Source organism: Oratosquilla oratoria, chromosome 1 (genome assembly GCF_046742065.1).
Source record: "Oratosquilla oratoria isolate Oo_2021 chromosome 1, ASM4674206v1, whole genome shotgun sequence".
NCBI lineage: Eukaryota > Metazoa > Arthropoda > Malacostraca > Stomatopoda > Squillidae > Oratosquilla > Oratosquilla oratoria.
In genome coordinates this window covers 115,048,769-115,054,850 of record NC_134777.1, presented here as the reverse complement: position 1 = coordinate 115,054,850, position 6,082 = coordinate 115,048,769, and positions in this window count along the sequence as shown.

Here is a 6,082-nt window from a genome sequence, read left to right as displayed (position 1 = left end):
ACTCGTGGGAACGGTCCGCGTTGACATAGGTATTTTACTGGGACCATTGATTTAGCGAAAGCAATGGTTTTGACTGGAACTGTCTAGTGGTATTTTGGCAAAGTATGGCCCTCTTAAGCAAGTTAACATGGAACAAGTTGAGTTAGTTTTTTTTACGTCCTGTCAGGGGTTTCTAGTACGTCAATTTATATTTCTGCCCATCTTTTTCTGAATTTTTTAATAAGGACCCATGGTATTTAGCTTGAAAGAGGCCTGTCCAGATAATAGGAATGTATGCAAGAAAAAACCAAATCTCCCTCCTTGAATTCTCTCTTACGAGAATTTCTGATCAAAATTAACCTTCATTTTACATTGTGCATGTTCAAGGTTCTTCAAAGCAAAGGAAATGGATTCTGGGCTAGGTTATCCTTAAGCGGGAAACAATATACTGGTGTAAAAACAGACTGTAAAGGTGAGGGTTAGGAGAAGATATGCTATGGTCCTTGAATTACCTTGAGGGGTCCCCTTACCTTCCTTCCATATAACAATTCAAAAGGGAGGAAAACACCCAGAGCTTCGGATGGTGTTTCACGGAAGCGTTTAAGGGGAGGAAAAGGCAATCCCTCAATCCATTCACCGGTCTTCCTCGTAAACAGAATTTTACGTAATCATATTCTTTAAACGTTTGATGGACATCGTTCTAGAAAACTCCCTGACTGGGCGGGGTGGTACGCTGTAGACAGAGACTGTTTTAACATTTAAGTCCTTGAGGGATTGGGTAATAGGAGTTTGCTTAGTAAAATTAGTGAAACCTCTATCTGACTGTAATTTCCTGAGGAATACCAAAGGGAAGTATAAACATGTGAGTTAAACACTTTAAATTTACACTCTTAGCAGAAAAATATTTCTTTTAAAGGAAAAAAAGCTTCAGGGTACCGGGTAGTTGGACAAAAAGAACTGTTAAAAATGTACTGGTTTACCCTTCTTTGGTTTTTAGGCAAACGGGCCTAACGTATGTCAAATTCACTAGTTTCTGAAAAAGGGTTTCACTAGGGTAACTTTAATGGGTTGAAGGGGATCGGGAGGAAATAGACTCGTTTGAACTTGACCTACTATTTGGCAAAGTTGTGGGCAAAACCATTTAACCAGAGTTCTACTTACCCTCTACTTTATTGCCAGGCCAAAAAGAATTTCTGACAAGAGGTCGTAAATAAGTTTTCTTAAAATACCTAAGTGTCCTGGGAGTGTCCAGCATGAGCAATCTCTATTACCTGAGTCCTCAAAAGTTAACAGGTAAAAACAATGTTGGTGGACATTCTGCCCAGGTTTCATCATCAGAAAAGATGACGAGGTTTATATTAGTCTCATTCAGTATTTCCTTCGTGCAAATAAAAAGGAAGGGAGTATGTAGGATTATCTTCCTTGGGATATGGTTTTATTGAACAAGGGGAAACTAGTGGAAGGGTCGTTCTGTTGACGCCTTCTTTGATGCTCAGCTCCGGAGGGTAGTGTAGGCGGGGGTGGTTGGGGTGGTTGGAGGGAGGTAAGAGGTTGGTTGGTTAGTTGGGCCGCTTGGGATCGTGTGATAGCTCACAGGTTGGAAAATTTATGGTTGGGTTGGGTTTGCTCTATGGTAGAAGTTGGGTTATATTGGTAGGGGAGACTTAGAAACAATTAAAGGAGGATGGACTAGTTCTCCTACGAGATCGTTTCCTTAGTATAAAATTCTGCTTCAGAAAAAATACCAGGTAGGCCGTTGCCGTTTCACTTACTCCTACGGGAGACAGTATCCTTGATGTTGTCCACAGTTCAGGGTGTACCTTTGACAGGAGGGTACTGAGAAGGGTTTGTGGAAGTCCTGCAAGTATACCACTTTCTCCTGTATAATTACGTTGGACTCCCGGATAGTGCTGACAGAAAAGTAGCAGGGACTGTGGGCTCCCTGTGTCCCGTACTATTCGGGATGTTGTGTTGTACGTGGTCTGTACCAAGTGATTACTGTTCCCGTTTGAACGGGAAGAGGGCTGAAAAAAGGACTCTACAGAATTGGCAGTAGAATGGTTTAAAGGAAAAGCTACAGATGTTATATTCTTTTGAGCTCCCTTTACATTTTTGGGTCTGGGCAATTTGCACAATTACATGTCCTGGTTTCTTACAGAAAGAAAAAAAGAGGGAAACTAGGGCTATCAAATTTTCCATCCTTTACTAACCAACTAGTTGGTTTTACATGTGTTGGTGGCGGTTACTGTCCTTTCCAACATTTTTGTGAATCCAATGAGAGGGTATCAGTCAATTTGGCTGCTTTCATAAGGTCAAATTCCTCCTTGTCAACAATGTGAATTTTCAAGTAATGAGGAATTTTACCGGCTCGAATTTCCCTCTTATACGCGATCTCGTTCACTACTTTCTCAAGATTATCGGCTGATGCCGATTTAATCCACTTTCTTAACGCTCGTAGTTTTGTTCTGACGCGAATTCCAATATGTCTGATGGTTAAGTTTTGGTTTGAATTTCGAAATGCTTGTCGATAACCTTCGGTGGAAATTTCATAAGCGGAAAGAATTGTCTTGTTTAGACCGTTTCGTAATCGGTGTTATTTTCCAGATTGTTACAATACTTGTAACGCATTTGTGGACAACTTTGGTTTAACTAACCCTATCCAATCTGCTTGGGGAATTGCAAAATGTTTACTTACTTCTTCAAATTCGAAAAAAAATAAGGTTGGATTCTCGTCTGAGAAAGAGGGAATAAGTTTGGTTGTACTGCAAAATATTATAACTTACTTGAATTTGAAAAACCACTTGTTGACTTGGGGTCGATAGTTTCGAGTCGGTTTTAGTTCGATTTCGTGCTCTGTCTTTGCTCTCTTTTTTGCTCTTTATCACGCTGCACTTCGAGTTCCTTAATTTGCAGTTCATGCTTCATCTTCCTTTCAAGTATCTGATACTCTAGAGGGTCTAATTGTGTCTCTTTCGTAGGGCTAATGTCTAATTTGGCTGCAACTATTTGTTCTAAGCCGTTCAAATTCTCCGTCTTCGTCTTCCCGTTTTCTGCAAAACTGATCATATGTGACTCAATATTAGGTTAAAACTAGTTCAGTTCTACTATTGTTCGCTGGATACGGTAATTCCCATCTTGTTGCTATTTCTTTCAGACATTCTTTATTTGGGGTTCTGAATTATCAGTTCTTCCACCGAGGGGTTCTCAACCAAAGTTTTCGATATTCAGTTCTGACATCGGCGGAAATTTTTACTCGCTAACAGTTGCTACTTCAACATGGTAGAACGCTTGGTTCGCTTAGTTGGTATTACCGAGACAAGAGATACAAGGTAGATATTATAATACTCGACTCCCACGAATATTCTAAATCTTTGGGGGATCAGAATACAGTAACCAAAACTACATGCCGTACGTAGGATAGAATTAACGTTACCACACGTATCCTAATCGGATCCTACTTCAGTTACTCTTACTGAAAATTTACTGCTGCAAGAGTTTAAACGTGGTCATGGGCAATGGCGTTTTTTACGATTACACTGAATTAATGTACTGTGGTACTGAGTTGCAAGTTTACCGGACAGATGGACAATTTCCGATGGTTGTGGGAATGCATGTGTAAAACTTATGTATTACCGTTTCGCTCGTAGATACCACACCTTCTTAGTTTATGTTCGGGTAAGAGGATTCCGACGGGCCCCCAATAATATGTTATGCCTTACGTGAGGATCTAAGGAAAATTACGTCTAGGAGGGGTTCGTACTTAGTGGCCTTGATGTGGGTTAAGGCAAATTCAAACGGAAGTTAACATAAATAACTAATTCAATGTATAAACAAAAAAAGCCAACAAAACAAATATAAGAACTTTACAACAACAAAATTAATCAATTGACAATTAATTCCTACACCGAAAACCAAGTCATGAGAATATAGATTACGTGGTGACGCCACGGTACTAGAGAAATAGCATTATGGGAGAGATTACGTTACGCGCCGCTCAGCCAGCGAAATAGTGCTCGCTCAGGAGCCGGCAGATGCATTATATATACTGTTGGCGAGGACGGGAGGGAAAGGCGAAGGATGAGCCGGGACATAACTAGTTTTCAACGTCCGGTCGGCCTTAGAGAGAGTAGATCCCATTAAAGTATACCAAGCAGTTTTTACCGTACTTACATAATTACCTAAACAAGTACAGGATAAACACAGAGTACAGATAATTTTATTACATGGAGGGATGGGTGGGCCATCACCAGTGTGTAGATTCTTAATATCTATGTTTATTTATATATTATATGTATATATATATATGTTTTTATATATACATATTATATTAAATTTATATTATACATTTATGTATGTACATCTATTTATATATGTATATTCATATATTTATATGTATATTTATACATATTTATATGGTATATTCATATATATATCTGTTATAATTATATATATATGTTTGGTATATATTATATATGTATATATATACATATATATATATTACATATATATTGTTTACAATATATATGTATTAGTCATATATATGTATATTTTATTATATATATGTATATATATATGTGTGTGTGTATATTCATATATATATATGGTATATTTATATATATATGTATATATATATGAATATTTAATATATACATATACGCATATATATATATATACATATATAAGTATGTAACAGATTATATGTATATTCATATATGACTATATGTATTTTTATTATATATAATATGTATATTCATTATATATATATGTATTAATTATATATATATGCATATATATTATATACATATTATATATAAGAACATAAGAATAAAGAGAGAATGCATAGAGACCATAAGGCTACATAGGCAGGCTCCATATTCTTCATCCATCTATCATTCCATCCATAAAGTTGTTTAACGGTTTCTTAAAAACGGACTGATAGTTTCAGCGGTCAGTACATGGTTAAAAGTCTATTCATTCGTTGACCACCCTAGCGGTAAAGCAATGTCTTGCCTTTTTCTTCGTAAACCTAAATTTGTCCAGTTAAAATTCATTACTGTACGAGTCCTGCCTGTTGGTTTTTTATATGATGACTTGTATGCATCACCCTTGTTAAAGCTTTGATCCAACCTGAACACCTTTTATACATTTCAAGGTTAATCTGTTGTTTCTTTGATGGTAAGTTCAAGTATTTCAGGGGCCATTCTCAGAACAAATTCACAAGTGTGAAAATAAAAGATTAGCAACACCCTACATCTACGGGAATACAGATGCAGAAAACTCTAGGGATCTAAGATCCCCATTTAACTTGCTTTCATTCGATTGTTTAATTGATTTTTATTATCTATTTGTTTAATGTAATTAATTTATATCCATTAATTGTGTGTGTTTATTTTTGTTCATTTTACTTATCTACTTATTCAATTAGTTTATTTTATGTATTTATTTGTCTGTGTCTCTTTTGTTATCTTCAGACACTCACAATTTATAAACAGATATTATATATATATACATATATATATATATATCATTTATATATTATATGTATATACATATACATATATATATATGTGTGTGGGTGTGTGTGTGTGTAATTACAAATATTATATATATATATATGGTGCGTGCCGTGCGTGCGTTGCGTGCGTGCGTGTGTGCGTGCGTGCGGCAGGTGTGTGTGTGTGTGTGTGCGTGTGTGTGTGTGTGTGTGTGGGTGTGTGTGTGTGTGTGTGTGTGTGTGTGTGTGTGTGTGTGTGTGTGTGTGTGTGTGTGTGTGTGTGTGTGTGTGTGTATCATTACTTATTTCATTTGTTTAATCATTACTTACTTCTGTACTTATTCCATTTGTTGACTTTCCATTTATCGATTTATTTATTGTTTTGATTTTTATTGATTTTATATACATACTTATCATTCAGTTGTTAATCTGTTTATTTGACTCAGCACTTTCCTATTAATCTATCGACCTTAATCTACTCCCTTGGTCTCAAAAAAATCCACACACACAAAACACCTCACACACAACCCACACACCACCATACACACATACACACACACACACACACACACACACACAACACACGCAGACATCGGTACTCAGTGAATA